The sequence below is a fragment of the Myotis davidii genome, unplaced genomic scaffold (assembly GCF_000327345.1).
Source record: "Myotis davidii unplaced genomic scaffold, ASM32734v1 scaffold6, whole genome shotgun sequence".
NCBI classification, from domain to species: domain Eukaryota; kingdom Metazoa; phylum Chordata; class Mammalia; order Chiroptera; family Vespertilionidae; genus Myotis; species Myotis davidii.
Genome location: NW_006383011.1, coordinates 3,105,438 through 3,127,759, shown reverse-complemented (window position 1 = coordinate 3,127,759; position 22,322 = coordinate 3,105,438). Strand labels below are relative to the sequence as shown.

Sequence of the window (22,322 nt, the reverse complement as noted above, 5' to 3'; positions counted from 1 at the left end):
GTCCCTGCGCTTCCACCTGCCCACCGCTCCGCGCCGGCCGCTCCCTCCCGGGAGCTGCTGAGAAGTTTGGGGCTTGGCTGGGGTTCCCTGTTTCTCCCTCCTCCTCCCTCGTGACAGGTGTAAACACTGCCTGCTTCGCCCAGGCCGGAGGCTGGCGGCGACCGGAGTGTGCTGCTCCCAGGGGTCTCCGAAGCAAGCGGATTTCGAGTTCTCCTGCGGGCGGAGGAGACGGCCCCAGAGCTCATGCATCCCTTCCTGCGAGGACCTTTTCTGCTCCCTTGCGCTCCTCGAGAAATAAACTGCGTCTCTTCCCCAGATTGCGTTCGAGAAGTTGGACCATTATTATTCTGTAAGCGCCCAGCTTGGCAGGTGCTCATGTCTTGTTTGGGCCGAGGACAGAGGATATAGGGTGAACGGTGGTGGGGCCCCTTCTCCACGAGGAAAATACTGAGCCTGGCTAGGTTTTTCTCTTGTTGGTTAATGCAAGTTATAGCTTGGTTTCCCACTAAATTTTCCACTGGGGCCAGGGAAGGATGAACTCGTACATGTGAATATTTTACTGGGGATAAATGAGACAAAAGCAAAGGTTCCATTTCAGCGTTCTCGTTTTAGGAGAAGAAATGTAGAACTTGAATCTTCCCTTTCACTGGCTACGTTCGTACTCCCCAGTTTGGGGGATTTTTTTGGGGTGGGGGGGCGGTCGTAGTGGGAGACGGTTTAATCCTTTATGTTACATTTAAATTGTTGCTTTCAGTTAACCTTTTAGACACAGATATTTGCCAAACTCTAGGTGAAACAAATGTTTCAACACTGTTGTGTTGATAAAATTTATGCAGTTGACATTTATGCCCTTGGCCGGCTTAAATGTTCGTTTTCCTGGTAATTTTTAACTCTTCCCAGAAGTATAGGGTGGGGCAAGTTGTTCGTATGGAAAGTAATACAATAGTTAATAAATAATACAAGAGTAAACTGTTTTGCATACATTAATTTATTTAATCCTCACAGCAACTCTGTAAGCTAGTAGGTGGCATTATCCCCATTTTCTAGAGAGCAAAAACTGAGGCAGAGAGATGTCAGTAACTTGCTTAAAGTCAAACAGCTGTTAAACCAGGATATAATATACCATTTATATAGTTTTAACATATGCAAAAATATACAATATTTTTGGGGGGAATCATGAAATATGTTACAGAAGTATAAAAATATACCTGGTAATGATAAATGGCGAATCAGAATTAAAAGTTACCTCTGGAGAATTAGAGAGGGATAAAGGATCTAGGAAGGGCCCAAGGTTTTCAACCATAAATTTACTGTCTTTAAACCTGAAGCTGATTTGGTAAAAGATTAAGTTTCAACACAACTAGGTGGTGGGTACTTGCTCATTCATTACACACACCCCCTAAACTTTGTTGTATGCTAGAAATCATAATGAAATTAAAAGTTCAGTTTTTTCGTTTAAATTGATATTATTGTGCCCATTGTACACTAATTAACCCCTTCCCCGGCAGAAACGTGTATACACGTTTTCACAAAATGTTCTTTTTTCAGTCGTCGACGAGTATACTCGTCTAAAAACTTTACCTTCAAAAACCAGCTACATACGTACCATTCTAAATAATTTCATCTAGAAACTTTCTGAGGAAATACTATTCTTAACCACAAAAATGGGAAGAAAAAATAATTACAAACTGTTTTCATAACCAGCATCAAAAATACTATATAGAACCAAAATAAAAAAATTAGTCTGAAAAAGAAACGTTTTTAACAAAAAAATTATTGGGGAAGGGGTTAAAAGAGGATAGGGAAGGAATTGGTGTCATTTTGTGTTGACTTCCTTTTAAAATTCCAGGAGCCTCTAACTGAAAAGTATTCGGATTAAGAAATGTTGCCCTCTCCAGGTGCCTCTGCAGCAGCTTTTCTTGCCTGGCTCTCCTCTGATTGCTGCCAGTGATCTCAGTAGCTCTGTATCACACTCCTCATTTCCATTTCTGGCCTTACCCTAGGGGAGGGGCTCGTAGTTCCGGATTAGACCTATCCCCTGAGAAAGGGAAAAGGTCTGAAACTATACAGTAATGGGAAGAGGGGGAGTCATTGCTTATTAGTTTGGGAGGAGTGAAAAGAGAAGGAAAATAGATTTAATACTCTGTCCTATCATTCCTCCGTCACTACCACCTCATTCTGAATAACTTAAGTAAACCTTGCAAAGATAAATTGCTAATAAATTAAAGGCTGTCTGTATGCTCAAAGCTTAATCTACAAGCAGTATTTTGGTGAATAGTTCCCAGAGGAAAATCAAGTAGTAAATTAGAATAAATTCACATAGGTTCTATTTATATAAATATTTACATAAATATTTATAGTGTGCTGCAAATCATTTCAACTAAGTGTCTGCTAACACCATGGTATTCTTTTCTTGCCATTCATACAGCAAGTACTTAACTGAGCACTTGCTGTATGTCAGGCTTTGTTTTCCCTGGGGATATGAAATGAACAATCCAGGGAAAAAATTAGCTGTCATAGGTCTTCATACTCTTATATGTGTGTGCACACACGTTTGTATATGTGGATAGACAAATGAAATATAGAGATGGCAGATGATGTTAAGTATTACGGAGAAAAATAGTCAGTTTAGGGAGATAGACAAGTACAAACTTTTTTACTTTGAATTGGGGTGAGAGGTTGGTGGTACTTGCAGTTTTATATAGGATTGAGTTAGAAAAGGCTCAAGCCTGTCTGAAGAAGGAGAAGAGAATAAGGAGGGGAGAGGTAAAAGTATGCCTGGGATATTCAAGAAATTACAAGCAGAGAGTAGTAGCTGTGATCAGCAAGTTAGAGGGTGAGAAGGCAATGTTGTAGGGACTTTGTAGGGACTTGGGCTTCTTACTCTGTGAGATAGGAAACCATTGCAGCGTTTTTGAGTAGAGAGCTCAAAATGATCTGTTTGGCATGAGTGAAAGCAGGAAGATTCCGTTAGGAGGTGGTTACAGTGATGTAGCTAAGAGATGGTAGTGGCCTGAACCAAGATGGTGGTGGCAACAGAGGTGATGAAAAGTGGTAGAACAGTTTCTTGAATTGGAATCTTTAATAATTTACCCATTACTAAACAAAAAACTTACAGAGGTGCTACCTTCTAAAATTCAAGGTCGTCAGCATAAATGCCTTATTCCGTCTATCCTACTTTCTAACCAGACTCTACTGTGTGATTTCCTACTCCTTGACAGTTGCCACATGCTTTATCTTTAGAGCCTGCCTTTTCCTCTCTCAAAACCCTTCCCATTTCAAATTCTTTCTCCTTTATGAAGCTTGTTTTTCTCATTTCAGCATTTTTCCCTCTTCCCAGTTATGTAAGATTTTTTTCTTAGAATCCTTATAGCCACATTTTAGTTCATATGGTGTTTATATTCTGCCTCATTAATTGGCTTTTACTGTTTTCTTGTCCCCTCTAATTGTTAGTTTTTCAAAGGTCATGACTCCTTTTACTCCTCTTTATAGAACCTAGCAGTTTTGTATATAGTAGATGCTCAGTAAATAGTGGATGTACTGATTTTTTTAATTAAAAAAAAATAGTCTTTCAGTACAAAAGAATACAGAAGCATTGTATATATGAGGCTTATATTGTATTTAAAGTGGGCAGTGCTACTCTAGAGCATGACACTGACTTGTTTATGAAGAAGAAATATAAATTTTTTTTACTGCTTCTATGACGATGGTTCTATTTTTGTTCATCAGTTTATGTTATATCCCACATATGAGTGAGATCTCTGACTGGCTTATTTTGCTTAGCATAATGCTCTCTAGTTCCATCCGTGCTGTTGCAAATGGTAAAAGTTACTTCTTTTTTATAGAGGCATAGTATTCCATTGTGTAGTTGTACCACATTTTTTTAATCCATTCACCTGATGATGGGCACTTAGGTTGTTTCCAAATCTTAGCTATTGTGAATTGTGCTGCTATGAACATAAGGGTACATAAGAAATATAAAATTAACTTCATTATTCTAGAATGTAGTAAGTAGGTTTTTAAAAAATTGCTTATTTAAACCTGTCAATATGTTTTTCAGAGTATACACAGTTTGCATAGTCATTTTTCAAGTTATAAGTGTTTGGTTAAAACCCATAAGTTACTATAGTTCTTATGCTCTGAAAGAAATACTATGCAGTATATGTAGGAGGACTTGGGGGAAGGTGTTAGAAAACTTACCTGAGGAATCAATTCTTCACCTAAGAATTAAAAGATGTGCCTGTCTGGAGTGGCTCAGTTGGTTGAGTGTAATTCTGTGCACCAAAAGGTTTCTGGTTCGTTTCCTGTTCAGAGCACATATCTGGGTTGTGGGTTCGATTTCCCTTTGGGACATGTATAGAAGGCAACTGGTCAATGTTTCTCTCTCACATTGATGTTTCTCTCTCTCTTCCTCTCTCTAAGCAGTCTTCAGGTGAGGATTGAAAAATAATTGAGAAATATGTGGGGATGTTTTAGGCAATGGGAATGTAAGTGCAAAGGCCCTTTGGCATAAAAGAATGTTATTGTCAGCCTTTCAAAAACTGAAAGAAAGCCTAGCTTAAAGAATTGATAACAATGGGGAAAGGGAGATGAAGTAGTGTGGCTAAAGAAATAGAATTGGGCTTAAGAAAGCCCGATTTTTATTTTATTTTTTTTAGATATCACAAGTGTTTTACACGATCAGATTGACTTTTTAAAAGATACTTGGATTGGACATGATTAATAATAGTTCATGAAACTCATTTAGATGATAAGGGCTGCTTAGACCAGAACAAGGGTAGTAAAAAGAGATATTCCAGATTTGAGCAGTTTATGAAATAAAAATCATTCTTTAGAGGTAGTGGAGGGTGGGGTGGTCTTAAGTTTCTGGCTTAGTAAGTGGATGGGTGGTAGGGACACTCTGAGTTAGAGAGTCCTGGAACAGGACCAGATTTGAGGAAGAACTTGAACTCTTATTGTTAAGCTCAGGTCGAAATCTTAAGGAATTCAAGTAGAGAGGACTAGTAGGGAGTTGGCTTGGCTGGACTGAAGCTCAGGTTTGAGGGTTGGGCTTATAGGGATCAATCTAGGACTCAGTTAAAGCCTTAGGTAGATAAGATTGTTTGTGTGAGAATTGTGAGAAGATATCCTGGATAAAACCTGGAAGAATTTATACTGCTAATCTGAGTGTGTTTAATACTTATGAGAAAATCTGTAAAACATATACCTCAAACCAAAAAATCATTACAGGGGAATACCAGATTCCTGCGATCACATTAGATTTGGTATTGGAGGCATTAGTAATCAATAAGGAAAAATGGAGGCTTAAGAATTTAAAAGGGTCATCCAACACACCCCAATTTGCTGATGATGAGATGGTGTAGTATACAAAGAGCTTTCAGTTTTATAAACAGTACTCACCAACTAGAACATAGAAGTGGAGAGACCTCATTTTACAATGAACAAGGGAGTGGGGGCGGTAAAATACCTAAAAATAAATTTAACAACAAATGTAAAAACCCTACATTGCTACAGGTTAAATTTTTGTGTTAAATAAAATTAACAGTTCTGGTAATAATAGAGGAGACCATTCCTAAGTCACACTTTCTTATTCTTGCAGTGCTAACTTTAAATATTTTCCCAAGGAAGACTTATAGGAGTAGGTTCTTTAATATTTACATATGTCTTAATGAGACCACAGTTTTTTGAATGTATGAAATGAATGTTTATGCCTCACCCACTCTCCCTAGTCGGTATTTTTGTTGTTTTATTCTTAGTCATTGCTTATATTTTGTAATATTTTCTGTCTTTCTGTGGTTTAGCATCTCCAATCTTGTTTATTGTATGGATGCAGAAATGTTGACTTGGAATATTTGCTGCAGAGAGACATTCAAAATGTGAAAATTTCTTAAAGCTTTTGTTTTTAGTAGCTATTTATAAAAGCAATGAACCTATCGTCAAGAGATCATTTAACTCTTTTTATACTGAATGCTGATAACAACATTTTTGTTCCTTTTTTAAAAAAATTTGTACCAAGAGTTTCAGCTATCAAATTCAAATTTTCTCTTACCTGAACCCCAGATAGAATGTTTGAATATCCACTTTTTACTTGTAGTTAAGTCACCATTTCTTTGCACTCCTTTACATATTTTATTAGACTATTTCCCCTACATCATAATAACCAGCAGATGATGTGTTTCTGTCTCATTAGGTTTCAGAAGTTTACTTGAAGCACAGTGCAAGTGTTATACCTAAAAACAAAAGTACAGATTTTAATCAGGTTACCAGTGACCTTGGTTTCTGGGAGTAGAAAAGTTTCTCATGTTCACGTTTATTTCTTAAAGTTCAATTGCAAGTGAAACTGTGATTAATTTTTTAAATGTGCTGTATTTTTTCCAAGAATTATATAATATTTAAATTATATACATTATAATATCTGTTTCAAGGGTTGTTGCAGTCATTTAAATTTGATTCATTAAGGAAATTTCCCATTTCATTTTTAAGAAAAGTATTGAAGATTTAATGTTGTGAACTTTTTGTATTTGAAGTCTTAAGAGTGTTCATTTCTTAGTGATAGTCTCAGGTAGATGTGTATGACAGAACTTTAAGAAATATTTGTACAACCAAATAAGTGTAAAGGGGAAATTTTTAAAAGAAAAAGAACTGTTTCATTGATTTACCTTTCTCAGTTCAGCAGTGAAGTTTAGAAGACATTATGTCATCCCCAAAGTTATAAAGTCCGTAATGCTTTTATCCTCTGGAGCTTAACACAGTGGTTCTCAGCCTTCACTGGCCATCAGAATCATCTTTGAAACCCTTTTTTAAATGCAGATATTCAGGTGCATATCTAAAATTCACCTATTCTATTAAAAAAAAACCTTAATACAAAACTGAAATTGAGAAGCATTGGTTTATGGTCTAGTAGGGGAAACAAATTTGATTCACTTTGTTAGATGTAATAAAAGAGTTGATATAAAGAAGGAGGCTTTATTCAGACAGTTGACCTCACATAAAGTACCCAGGCCTTAATGTTAAAGCCCTACTCTCTATACTTACTCTTTATGGGACCTTGAACTGATTATATGACCTCACTGAACCTATTCTTTCATCTATAAAATGGATGGTTGGGATTAAATTGTATAATGCATGAATAAGCACCTTGCACAATACCTATCACATAGTAACGATAAATATTGCTGCTCTCATTTCACAGAAAACTTCATGTTTGAATAGGGTTTTTGAAGGCTTAGTCAGTGGGTTCTCTGAACAGATAAGAATAGGAAATTATATATATAAAAAAAAAAAGGGCAAATGTGACAATTTGGAGATAGCATGGTGCCAGTGGAGGACCCAGGGGGTAGTTTTGTTTGGCTGGAGCAAAGAGGGAATATCTTAGCCATACTGGCTAAGATAAGTAGTTTCAAGTAGATTGCCGTAATCTTGGCCAAAAATAATGAGGCCCTTAAATAGGGTATTGGTTAAGAGATATTAAGGATTTATTCTGTAATTGATTTAATTTTGGGCAGTGGGATATAAAAGGGGGAGCAGTCAGGGGTAATTTTTTCTGGACTTAAAATTCAGAATATCATATACTAGTAGAAACAAGTAGTTTCAGTGTGTTTTTTGAGTAGAGATTAACTTCAGTTTTGGAATTGGAGAATATGATATGACTTTGGGACATTCAGGTAAAGATACTCAAAAAGGCATTTGGGTAGACAGAGCTGGAGTTTGGGCAGCCTACAGATAGATAGAGGTTTGAGCATTACGAGCATATAAAAACAGAAGCTGGATAAAATCTCACAGGGATAAGGATATAGGGAGGCCAAGGCCTGGGGAAGACTGACACTTATGAGGCAGGCAGAAGAAGCAGATCCATTCAAGGAGGAGAAAGAACAGATATAATAGGTAGGAGGAGAATTAAGAAGGAATGCCTCTCAAAAATGCCTTTTCACTTAAAAATGTATTCTAGACACCTTTACCTATTAGTCATGTATAGCTCTATTGCTTTTTAAAATGGCTACCCTTTTTATTTACCCTATTCCTTATTGATAGATAGTTAAGTTGTTTTCAGTTGCTTTTTTAAAAAACAAACAATGCAGGCATTAACCATTTTGTGGAAATATCTTTTCATACTTGTATGAATGCATCTGTGACATATTCTTGCAGATGAAGTTGCTTAATCAAAAGAATGTGCATTAAAATTTTGATACATTACTAAGTTGTCTGGAGTATGTGAACCAATATATACTTCCACCAATAGTATCTTCATTTTTATCTTTAAAGTGGCTTGCTTCCTAGATTGAGGGTAGTAGAATTTGAAAAATAAGTAGTATTTTTATGTATTATTCTTATGCAGAATTCTATAAAGAAAAAAAGAATACTTTCATTTTATCAAATTATTTGTTTCATTCAACTAATGTAATTGAAGAATGCATTTTGTCTTTGTAAGCATCAGATCAAGAAGGAGTTATTTGTTCTAAAAGAAGCTGTTTCCTCCTCTAATGTGCTGGAGGCAATAATTGGATTTAAGGGAAGTGAATCAGAAGGAAAGAGAATGATAGCATTATTGTGAGGTGGATTAAACCTAGAACAAAATTGATGAATGCAAACAGTTCTTGACATACTGACATGACCAATACAAATTCTGTGCTGAGAGTTTTTACAGAAATATTTTGATATTTTTTTCTTGTAGCAAACTTTAAGCAATGGCTTTGAATTAGTCTTAAAAAACTGATCATTGTGGAGTTGATAGCTTAGAAAATACCCAGCGTAGAAATACTGCAGAAGTTTTCAGTGGCCAAAAGCACTCTGCTCACATAATTTTAAGGTAAAAACATGAACAAATGTCACAGCTTTTTTTTTTTTGCTTGTTTTGTTTTAATTACCTGGCATTGTTTGCAATGCCTGTATTGAAGGGCTCACTGCCATTCCCTAACCTCAGTGATACCAATAGCATTTGGGGGTAAATTGACTTAATTTTAGTCATACTCTAAATTCATCAATGTCCCTTTTGTCAATCTTTTTTTTAAAAAAAAAACTTTGGGTTGTGACCTATTTCTGGTTTGTAAATTTAGGCTTGTGAAGTCAATTTAGGGGGTCATGGCCAGCTTTTAAGATAAAATGAAATAGAATTAAAAATGTCAAGAGTACATAGAGAGTAAGGGTAAAAAGGTTGGTGAAACTTTTTAAGTGCATGTATGTATATGTGGGTCATCATGTAAAATGTATTTTTTCTGTGGGTTACAGGGATAAAGTTTGAAAAATTCTGCTTTATAAGGCAGGCTAACTCTCAAAAAAATTCTAATCAAAAGTATAATGGCACATTGCAAGTAATAAATGTTACCTGTTTTCCTTTTACCCTTTAGCCTTTCTACCTCACAAGAGAAAGTAAAACTTTAAACCAAGCAATGATACTATTAAAAGGTCAACCAGCTAGAAATCTGCTTGTGATGGGAATTCCTTCCATAGTTTCCCTGAAGTTATTGGTGCAGGTAGATCCACTTCTGGCATTAGCTTTATATACTACACCATGAACACTATTTTGGAATGTGTTTATATCTAATTTTTCAACTATACAAAGCTTTTGTTTTATGATAATTCCCCCCCCAGAATGTCATTATATGTCATTATCTGTTGATAATTTATGCCTATTTTTAAGTGTGGTTCATTGTTTGATTTCCTCTTGTTGCCTCACTTGTCTCTAGGTCATTTTTTTTTCTCAGTTGGTGGGTAGTCAAGAAACAAAGTAAAACTAATAGTGCTTGGCAAAGACATAGTTTATGAGATAAATCTTCTGTTACATAGGTTATATTTTAAGGCCAAATTTGTAAGTTTTAGATTATCTAAGACATCTGCTTCCTTCCTCATTAGCCCAGATAATTGCATTTTGACTGCATTTGAATGTAGTTTTATAACTTGTAGTAGAAGTTTTCTTTAAAAGGTGAGTTGCTCTTACCATAGACGTTTATAATAGAGTAGCGCTGTTTGAGGAAGGGCATCTGCCAAGGGCCTGCCAGGGTGTACATATTTTAGGTACAGACTAGTGTGGTGTCTTTAGTTTTGAAAGTCCACAAAGTAGGTTTTCCTGTTTGTTTGTTTTTCCCAAAAATTCCCAGGGCTCTTGAGGTTTAACTCATCAATCTTGACCAGAATGTGAATTTAAAACTTTACAGCAAGAAATTTTTTTCAAAGCATGTCAGCTCTTCACGTCAACTGATTGCAAAATCTGTGGGAAAATTCACATGAAGTACTAAAGAAAGTTGCTGGGAGCAAAGAGCAAGAGAAATTAGATGGACTGTCCAGAGTAGCATCACACTCTGGTGACACCAGCTGACACCTCCACTTATTCTGAGGAACTGACTCAAGTCAAAGCATGTATTCATGTTAGCTGGTCTGTTAAAAATGCATGAACAAATTGTTGTCCTTTAGCTGGTTTTATTTTCTTGGCTTGCATGTGAATACCACCCTTCTCAATATATTCTTTCTTCAGATACATTGCAGCACAAATGATTGGACTTGTTTTCTTTCATGTGTCACATTTTAGGCCAGCTTCTCTCAGATCACACTTACCTAGGTTGAATTTAAATATTTCCTAATGTATTTGGTGGAATAAAGCTAGGGTTCCAGAGCTAGAGTTATAGAAAGATAGTGTGGCCAAAACCGGTTTGGCTCAGTGGCTAGAGCGTCGGCCTGCGGACTGAGGGGTCCCAGGTTCGATTCCGGTCAAGGGCATGTACCTGGTTTGCGGGCACATCCCCAGTAGGAGATGTGCAGGAGGCAGCTGATCGATGTTTCTCTCTCATCGATGTTTCTCACTCTCTATCTCTCTCCCTTCCTGTCTGTAAAAAATCAATAAAATATATTTAAAAAAAAAAAAAAGAAAGAAAGATAGTGTGTTGAGGGAAAGGGGGTAGCAATTCAAGAGTGGCCAGAAGAATAAATGCCCCAGCAAAAACAATACAGTAATGTGTTCAGTTCCTACTATGAGCCAGGCTCTGAGGATGGGTGTTCAACAACAGAGGCCTGTGTCTGCACATTTCCAGTCTTTTGAGCTCAAGTGAAGTAACTCATACAAGAGCAGTTTCAGTGGAGTGGTGAGGTGGAAGCCATATTGTGCTGGGTTAAGGAGTAAGTGGGAGGTTAGGAAGTAGAGATAGTGAACAGACAGGGCTCTTTCAAGAAGCTTCGTGGTGAGGAGGAGGACGAGGAGAGCTAGAAGAACACGGAAGGAAGGGATTTGTTTTGTTTTGATCTGATTTGTTTGAGGATGGTAGAGTCTTGAACATTTATAGGCTGATGAGAAAGCAAGAGTAGTAATGAAGAAATTCAAAGAGCCCCTGAGCAAGCAATAGAGAAATCAATGGAATGTCCAGGGGTTATCTCTGGATATTATTGTGGGTGTAAGCAAGATTTTAGTGAAGGGCATGAAATTGAAGTAGTTCCTGCTTTTAGATTGTTAAGGTACAGGAATGTTAGGGTGGAAATTACAGTGGCTAATTCATTCTTAAATAATATAACAAAAGCAAAGAGTATGGGGGTGGGGGGGGTGGGGGGGAGTGAAAAACCTGTTTTCCGAGGGCTAATGTATCTATCCTCATTGCTGTTTCTGTTCTTTTGCCTTTGTTATCCAGTGTCATTTATTCTTATTCAATTAGAACTGCCTTGTGAGAAAAATAGCTAGTAAACTAAAAAATAGTTGATATGATGAGTTAAAGTTAAAACAATTTCTAATGTTTTTATCGTGTTTAATTTTGACTGTGAAACTATACAAACATAATTAAACTGTCTTATGGATTTGCATAGAAGGCTAAAATATACAGTAAAAGAAAAGTTCTTAGGACTCTGAAAACTAGCTTCTATAAAATGATAATTCATTGCTGTTTAGCAACATATAATTGTATATTGCTGCTCATGTTGTCATTCACATTATGTATTTGTACTTTTGTGAATCATCCTTACTGATATCAAAACTAGGAAGATAAAAACTTTACTGCATTTTTACTACTATGTACATTAATATTGAAACGAGATTCACTTCTTGGCATTTTTGTTGTTTATACTTTCTTCATCTTAGTTTGTAAGCACCTTTTTTTCTCCTTCAAGTATTTTGGAAGTTTCAGAAACCTTTTTCTGAGCAACTCAGAAATCTTTTAGGGAAGACTAATTCTAACATTTGCTGTCAGTTATATCAGGAGTTAATGCAGTAATGCATTTTTCAGATACTTTATTAGCTTGTGACTGATTCATCACCACTTACTAGTTATACTACTGTGAAGGATTATTTAACCTCTTTAAGGTTTTATTTTTTCACTGTAAAATGATGATAGCAAGTCCTACCTTATGGCCTAGTGTAAGGACTAAATGAGATAATTAATGAGCGCTTTTCATTAAGTATCTACACACATAGTAAGTATTGAATGCATACTAATTTGATATTGGTGTAAAAAGAGAACAGAAGCACATGGAATATACTATTTTTAATAGATGTTTTAAATTATACTGCATATTGTTATGCAGTTGAGAACATAGTGACATATTGATACAGTTAATACCTATAGTGTCTTGGGTTTTAGTTTTTAAATTGACAAGTTTGAGGAATTATGAGATTTCTGAAAAATAATTAGCTTTGGGATTGTAGAAGTTTAAGTAGCCTTAGTTTGCAGCTTGTTTGAAGGCGAGAGGATGGTTGCCCTAATAACAAACAACAACAAAATCTCAATTCTTTACTAAAAAGTATCTGTTTTTAGGGGCTCTCCCTGTTTTGTTGGCTGCTATGGAATTAATATGCTGAGAACAAAGCACTCAAAAACAGAAAATAAAAAAGATCATTTTTGTATATACTAAATTTTAAAGGCATGAAAACTTTTCAACATTATGGTTCAGTCACCTCTAGATGTATTGAAAACCAAATAGTTAACTAAAATCCAAATCTTCATATGGCTCAGAAGTAGGGCTCTTCGGTTTCTTTATGACAAGATTATCCTTTTTTAAACTTATTAATTTTTATTGAATTTATTGGTGTGACATTTGTTAATAAAGTTATGGTTTCAGGTGTACAATCCTATAATACATAAAGACAAGATGACTCTTAAGCAGGCATGTAGACTGGGCAGATTCATTGACAGTACATTTTGATAGTATCTTAAAACTCCAATGAGAATATTACAGTAATGATTTGAATAATTCAAACTACTGCAGTAGCAGGCAACATTTGTAATGCAAATTGATGATGCTAATTGCTTATGTAACATTTTCACTCATTTTTCTAAAAGAAAATACAGATTTTTTTTCTGTACTCACCCAAATGATTTAAAAAGTGACTAATTATCTTCAGACATAATGTAATAAAAAGATAGTGATTTGTGTGTGTGTGCCCCATTAAATAAATCTTCCTATTATAGTTTGTACTATTTACATCAGTAGCATAACTTCAGATACAGTGATTTGTCTTTTCCTTTTTCTTGACCATTATCCTTCCTGCTTAGGTTCTCCTCCACACACACATACATACCCACTCCCCATCCTAGTCCCTATAAAAGTAAGTTTGGAGTGAAGGGTCATCAGTAAAGCTGGATTGTGTAATAGGGATGTGCTTTTCTGGCCTTGAAAGTTAATGTACACGTTGATGCTGTTTGTGCCCTGTAAAAAAATATGGGAGTTTTTGTGATGAGTTTTTAGCTTGTCTGGAGGGAACTCCTTATTCAGTGTTTGATTTTGGAATGTTCCTAGAGGGCCTGCCTCTATGTCTTAGGCAGTGGTTCTCAACCTTCCTAATGCCGCAACCCTTTAATACAGTTCCTCATGTTGTGGTGACCCCCAACCATAAAATTATTTTCGTTGCTACTTCATAACCGTAATTTTGCTACTGTTATGAATCATAATGTAAATATCTGATATGCAGGATGTATTTTCATTGTTCGCGGCCCACAGGTTGAGAACCACTGTTTAGAGACATATGTAAAGTCCCAGATCAACCGAAGGACTTATATGCATGCATATAAGCATAACCAATGGACATAAGACACTGGGGTCTAGGGGAGGCGAGGGTGGGGGGAAAAAGGAAACATATATAATACGCTTTGTAATACTTTAAGTGATAAAAAATAAATAAATAAAATAAAAATGAAGCTTAAAAAAAAAGAGAGAGAGAAATATGTAAAGTCCTTTCTATTTCAACTAGGCACCTTCTTAAAAGTCTTTATTTTTGTGGTCTTTCCTCTACCTGGATAGTACCTACTTCAAGGTACTGGCGACAACTTGTGTTGCATTATCCTGTTCCACTTCAAAACTTTGATCTTTTAACAGACTAGTTGGTTCAGATGTTATGATCTCAGTCCTTTAACCTTAGGTGTTGTGTCCTATTTTCTAGGGATTGGTTATGGATTTAGCAATAAAGTCAATTTTATGTATCTTCAGTAATGTTTTTACTAAATGTTTCTTAAATTACTTTTTTAGCGACCTTCTTAAAATATATGCAAAGTCATGTGAATGTTTGTGCTAACTAAGCAAACATTGGCTTAGATTTTGTTAAGGGTAGATTATGATATGAGCCACAGACTTGGTGAAAGTTAAAATGTGATGATAGTTGATAATTTACTGAGTGTACAGAATGTACCAGGTACTGAAAGTCTATTTTCTGTAATTCTCATAACAGCATTGAAAGGTAGGAACTGCTAGACCTTTTTTATAGATAGGAAACTGAAGCTCAGAGAAAGCAAACTCATAGTTATTAGTAAATGAGGAAAATGGAATCTGAACCTAGGATCCATTTTACTCCAAGTCCAAGATCTTTTCCCTATACTATACTACTATCCACTTGAGTCATACATATATTGCCTTAAATCCCAGAATAAAGCAAGATATAAATAAGTAAAATTTTAAAAAAATAGAATGGTATATTTATAACTATGGTCATATGTTCATTTACTTGTAATGTAGCTGCTGTTAATCTAAGTATGTTGACTTTCTGAGAAACAATTTTTGTTTTTTATTGATGTCTAACATATAGCAAAATGCACAAATCTTTTAAGTATACAATGGGGTGAATTTTTACAAATATTTGTGCCTGTGTACTATTACCCAGATCAAGAAATAATATGGACATCTAGCAGACTCTTTTTTGTCCTCTTGCAGTCAGCATTCGACTCCCTATAAGTAACCAGTTGATCTAGCACCATTCGTTGAAAAGTCTATATTGTCCACAGGTCTCTCTCTGAAATGTGATTTTTCCATGGACAAATCTTCAGAGTAGAGATCTGCCCAAATTCTCTATCTTCATGTTCTAACTACCTTTAAGATACCTCATTTACTACTCAATCATGAGAACCTCATGTCTACTATTTGTGTATACTATGGCTTGAATATTTTGGGGATACTCCCATTACTTGTTTACTCCCTTCTAGTAGGTCTCGGAATAAGCGAACATAAAAATAGCAAGTTCAACACACACCCCTCTATGTGCATGCACACACACATGTGACTTTGTTCAGGTTGTAAAGAAAATAGATGACTGATTAGGACCCCTTGTGGTGCGAAGTAAGAAGGATGAAGAAACATTTCTTGAGGTTGCTATGTGCCAGGCACAGTAGATAACCCATCTATCCCTTGTTCTTTTTCCTGTTAAGTAGAAATAACTACTTAAAATCCATATTTTCTATGTTAAAAATGTGGATTTGTCTAAGTCAGGCTTAATAGGTAAATTCATTATACAAATAATACTTCAATTAACCATTACTAAATAATACTTCAGTAAACAAATATTAGTGAATTGGCCTGGACACAGAAGAATTTTCTGGAAAGTTTTAGACCTCTTCCAACACTGGCTGGTTGGCATTCTTGGCTGAAACTTGGGAGTGGCACTCATAGGTTTCTGAAGGGTGAGTTGGGCCAGAGCCAAGGCCTGCTAAAGGAGAATGTGTGCCCAAGTTCTTCCCTCAATGGTTGACACAGGTTTGAGGAGTAAGGAAATGATCATAGTCTGGGAGTTTGATATAGCTTGTTACACCTAGAAGGAGAAAAAGGGAGCATACTTTGCCAAGGTGTGGCAGGAAGAAAAACTGCTCTCTGTGTTGTTGGTATGGTTACAAAGTCCTTGATACAGATCCTTGTATTTGCCTTAATATGTAAGTTTGAAATAGGCCTTAAACCAGCGGTTCTCAACCTGTGGGTCGCGACCCCTTTAGGGGTCGAAACAACCCTTTCACAGGGGTTGTCACCTAAGACCATCGGGAAACACATACATAATTACATATTGTTTTTGTGATTAATCACTATGCTTTAATTATGTTCTATTTGTAACAATGAAATTGGGGGTCACCACAACATGAGGAACTGTATTAAAGGGTCATGGCATTAAGAAGGTTGAGAACCACTCTTAAACCAATAAAATATTCCATTTTTTAAACAACAAAACCTTTTAGGAAAAGCAATGGGTTATGGTCCCTGTGAGGCTGAAACGGCCCCTGTGAGGCTGAGACGGTCCCCATGAGGCCGAGGTGGCCCCCGTGAGGCTGAGACAGTCCCCGTGAGGCTGAGATGGCCCCCATGAGGCTGTGACGGCCCCTGTGAGGCTGAGACGGTCCCCGGGAGGTTGAGACAGTCCCTGTGAGGCTGAGACAGTCCCTGTGAGGCTGCGACGGCCCCTGTGAGGCTGCGACGGCCCCTGTGTGGCCGAACACAGGGACACATTGCTGATGGAAATAGCTACATTTTCCATGTGTATGACCCAGCAACAGAAATTGTACACCTATGGCTGAGGACAGTGGGCGGGAGGGGAGTGGAGGTGCGGGAAGAGACTGGACAAAAATTGCACACCTTTGGATGAGGACACAGTGGGCGGGTAAGGGCAGAGGGTGGGGTGGGAACTGGGTGGAGGGGAGCTATGGGGGGGGAAGGGAACAACTGTAATAATCTGACCAATAAAGATTTTTTTTTAAAAAAAGCAATGGGTTAACCTCAGCCAGGTTTCACTAAAACAAAGATCAGATATGTTTCTTTAAGAAATAAAGTGTTATGGGAATGTAAAATGGTATAGTACTCTGGAAAATACTTTGGCAGTTGTTGGTTTTGGGGGGTGTTTTGATGTGGTTTTATTTTTTTACAGAACTAAACATACACCTACCATAGGACCCAGTAATCACACTCTTGGGCATTTATCCCAGAAAAAAATGAGGACTATGTTCACATAAAAACCTGTATATAAATGCTCTTAATATTTTTATTATACCAGACCACTATACCGATTTTTCGGTAATTTCCACACAAAGGTGGAATATTGGCCCTAGATGAAAGGTAGACCTATTTTCTACAATATCTCCAAGTTCCATCTTATTCTAACCACTTGTTTGCATGTAACATTTTTCTATATCATGTTGGTTTTTTCTCCTTAATGCTCTGGAGCCCAGGTATAGGGGACAGTTAGGTTCAGTGCCTCAAGCCTGGTAGGATTATATACTAGAGGCCTGGTGCATGAAATTTATGCACTGGTGGGGCAGGGAGGATCCCTCGGCCCGGCCTGCGCCCTCTTACAATTTGAGACCTCTTGCTTCTTACCGCCCACCTGCTCACTGCTCCTGACCGCTGGGCTCATTGCTCCTTAGCACTGCTACGGAGGCGGGAGAGGCTCCCACTGAGCTCGCCAGCCGTGAGCCTGGCTTCAGACTGAGAGGCACTCTCCCTGTGGGAGCATACTGACCACCAGGGGGCAGCTTCTGCATTGAGCATCTGCCCCCTGGTGGTCAGTATGCATCATAGCGACCGGTTGTTCTGGTCCTTCTGTCGTAACTGTTGCTTAGGCTTTTATTATATAGGTTAGTTAAACATACTGTTAGTATAGATATTATTAATGTAGCATGCATACTATTTATAAAAATAAAATACTGAAAATAATCTATATGTATTTCAGTTGGTGAATGGTTGAACAAACTGGTATATGTGTACAGTAGAATACTATCCTATATAATAAAAGCCTAATATGCTAAGTGTCTGGTCAACTGGTCGGCCGTCCAGCCAATCAAAGAGTAATATGCTAATGATATGCTAAGGCCACTCAACTGCTCACTATGATGTGCAGTGACCAGCAGGGGGCAGAGGCTCTGACTGGTAGGTTAGCTTGCTGCTTGGGTTCAACTGATCCAGACTGAGCAAGACGGGCCAGACATGCCCTGGAACCATCCCACGGTCCCTCCCCAGTCCCTATCATGCACCAGTGGGGTTGCTGGTCCCTCGGCCTGGCCTGCACCCTCTCGCAATCCGGGACCCCACGGGGGATGTCAGAGAGCCGGTTTCGGCCTGATCCTGGGGGCCAGGCCGAGGGACCCCACTGGTGCGTGAATTCGTGCACTGGGCCTCTAGTTCAACAATAAAAATGATTGACCTGTTGATACATGCAACAACCAAAATGGACTTTAAGGGCATTCATTATACTGAGTGAAAAAAGAATGAAAAACAAAGTTAGTATATGACCCATCAATTTCATTCCTAGGTATCTCTCCCCCCACCCCCCAAATTTAATAAAACAAATGTTACACACACACACACACATACACACACAAACTGTACATGAATGTTCATAGCAGCATTATTCATAATAGCCAAAGGTGTAAGCAACCCAACTATTCATCAACAAATGATAGCCCTGGCCAGTGTGGCTCAGTTAGTTGAGCATGTTTCATGCACCAGAAGGTCTCCAGGTCAATTCCCCGTGAGGACACATGCCCCAGTTATGGGCTTGATTTTCAGTAGGGTTGCGTCCAGGAGGCAGAGGATCAATGTTTTGCGCTCACATCAATGTTTCTCTTTCTCCCTCTCCCTGCCTCTCTCTCCCTAAAAATCAATAAAAATATAAAATCAATAAATCAATGAAGCCAGTCACAAAAGAACAGATACTATATGATTCTATTTTTATGTAGTATCTAGGGTAGTCAGATTCATCGAGACAAAGTAGAATGATGATTGCAGGAGCTGGGGCGGAGCAGGGGGAGGGAAAGGGGAGTTGTTTAATGAGTAGAGAAGATACTTTGATATTTGGGGAGATTAAAAAAGTTCTAGAGATGGATGGTAATAAAGATTGCACAGCAGTGTGTATGTACTTAATGCCATTGAACCATACAGTTAAAAATGGTTAATATGGTAAATTTTATTATGTATATTTTGTCATAATTTTTTAAGGTTTTATTGTATAAGTAACACATGTTTATTGTAAAACATACATATTTAAATACATAAATCTCGAGTGTTATTAGTGTGTTTTTTTTTCATTTTGAAATGGTCACAGATTTAGAAAAAGTTGCAAGTTCAGTACAAATAATTTTCCCAAAATAATTTGAGACTTCCCAACCCAATGTCCTGTCTCTGCCAAATATTCTAATGTCCTACAACCAAGGACATTCTCTTACATAACCATAATACTACCATCAAAATCAAGAAATTAGCATCAATACTTTCCTGCTATCTAATCCTTGGACTGTATTCAAATTTCATAATCATCCCAATAATGACCTTTACAAACAGGGAATCAGTTGGGAGTGAAATGCTGCATTTACTTGTCATATCTCTTTAGTCGTCTTCAATCTGGAACAGTTCTTCCCTTTTTCCTTAATTTTCATGACATTGATAATTTGTGAAGATTGTTTTGTAGACTGTCTCTCAATTTGAGTTTGTCTAACGTTTCCTCATGATTCAATTGAGGTTATTTATTTTTGGCAGGAATATTCCAAAGTGATTCTACATTCTTCTCATTGGATTTGTCAACTGATGCATGATTTTAATTTTCCTATTACTAATGATGTTCACTTTAATCACTTGATTAAGTGTCAGGCTTCACCACTATAAAGTTACACTTTTTCCTTTGTAATTAAGTATGTTGTGGGGAGGTATTTTGAAGCTATGCATGTCCTGTTCCTCATCTAACTTTCCATTTATTCACTTACATGTTTATATCTGTGACAACTGAGTGTATTATTTTATTCAGTGGATTATAATCAGTTATTATTTTTATTTTGATGCTCAATTGTCCCTGATTTAACTGGTTGGAGCCCTTCAAGCTGGCCTTTGTGTTCTTTTGACATGTTCCCATCATTATAAATGTTTTAAATTTAAAAAAAAAGAATCATGACATTAATGGCTACATACTATGCTATGGTAAGAATATAACATAATTTGTATAAATAATCCCTTTGGAGCATTTTGTTTTACCTTTTTTTTTTTTTTTTGGAATTTGTATAGTATAGCCAGATTGCCTTCTGCAAGCTTTATAACAATTTGCACACCCACCAGCAGTATGTGTGTACCAGGTGTCCATTTCTCCACACTCTCATTAACAAGCAGAGACTATTTTTAAATAATAGGAACTTCATAATTACAGGGAAACTGTTAGAAGTCAAATTACCCTGTACACTAGACATTGGAAGGAGTTATCAGGATTCTGAACAAGGTTTATTTTATACAGGGTTTATTTTATACAGTGTGTCCCAGAAAAAAAGTATATACACTTTAACAGCTAATAGCTCAGTTTTGAACCAGCTTATGACCTTTGGAACATTGATCATCAGTTAGCCCCATTTTCTTCATCTCTAATTTAAATTAATATTGTTTCTAAGGCAACTTCTCCCTAAAACTGGAAGATCATACAAAATTTTATTCTGAGAGTTGAAAGAAAGTGATTCTTTTTAAGCTGCAAAACTGATTGAATTTTGTAATAAACATGTTCTTCATATACCTTTCTGACAACTGTGAATTGCAAGAAGTATCAATTCATTGTTTATGGGCTAATTTTATTGTAGGACTTTGGTTGTTAATCCTCCCTTTGCTTTTAATATTAGCCTATCTGTGGCACTTTTGACTGTTTAGTACAGAGGAACAGAATAAACTAGATATAAATTTAAAAATTAAATGTATAACAAAAAAAGAGGACACGATAAACTAAAGAATTTGGGAAGGATTATTCAATAAATGGGATTATGATAATTGCTTGGCTATTTAGGAAAGATTTTTACTTAGACCCTTGCTTTAGATCATACACTAAATTAAGTTCTAGGTGGATTAAGAATTAAATGTTAAAAATACACTCTAAAAGCAGAAGAAAATAAAAGTGATACTATTTATTAAATCTTAAGCTTATATAATAATAATAATAATGTAATTAAGAAAATTATTAATGAGAAGATCAATTGGTTTGACCCCTTAAAAATTAATTTGGGCCCTAACCAGTTTGGCTCAGTGGATAGAGCGTCGGCCTGTGGACTGAAGGGTCCCAGGTTCGATTCCAGTCAAGGGCATGTACCTTGGTTGCAGGCACATCCCCAGTAGGGAGTGTGCAGGAGGCAGCTCATCAATGTTTCTAACTCTCTATCCCTCTCCCTTCCTCTCTGTAAAGAATCAATAAAATATATTTTTTTAAAAAATTAATTTGGGAAAGCAGTTTGGCAGTTTCTTTTTTAATTATATTTTTATTGATTTCAGATGGAAGGGGGAGAGAGAGAAAGAGAGAATATCATCAGTTAGAGATAATCATTGATCAGCTGCCTCCTGAATAACCCCCCACTGGGAATTGAGCCTGTAACCCAGGCATGTGCCCAGACTGGGAATTGAACCGTGACCTCCTGGTTCATGGGTCAGTGCTCAACCACTGAGCCAAATCGGCCACGTTGCAGTTTCTTATAAAGTTAAACACTGTATCCCAGCATTCACACTCCTGGGTATTTAAGTTAGAGAAATGAAAACTCATATTCTCAGAACAATCTGTACATAAATGTTCATAGCAGTTTTATTTGTAATTGTAAAATACAGGAAACAACCAAAATGTCCTGCATGGAGTGAATGGAGAAACAGAACTGTGGTATAGCTATATAATGAACTATATGATGAATATTAAACTATTTTTGCAACAGTTCTTATCCAAATTGTAGTGATGATTACTCAAATCTAACCTATATATGTGATAAATATCCTAGATATTTAGGACATTTATCACACACACACACACACACACACACACAAAACACAAAGGGGAAAAAACTAAACAAGGTGGTTTAATCGGGTGCTATCATTAATTACCATATTATTGGGGGGAAACTGAGTGAAATATACACGATAAGTATAATTTTCAACTTCTTGTGCATCCTAAATGATTTCAGAATTGAAAATTATAAAAAATTAAATTGTGGTACATGTAGGCACTGGAATATTATTCAGTGCTAAAATGAAATGAGCTATCAAACCATGAAAAAACATGGGGGAACCTTAGATGCATATTACTAAGTGAAAGAAGCCAGTCATACAGTAGTATGTACAGGCTACATATATACTGTATGATTCCAACTATATGACATTCTGGAAAAGGCAAA

General features: G+C 36.7%; 1 protein-coding gene across 4 annotated transcripts in view; it reads left to right on the top strand.

Annotated features, from left to right (window-relative positions):
• The window catches only part of AFTPH (aftiphilin), a 62,752-nt gene that overhangs the window by 554 nt on the left and 39,876 nt on the right, over positions 1-22,322 (top strand). The window lies entirely within an intron of this gene.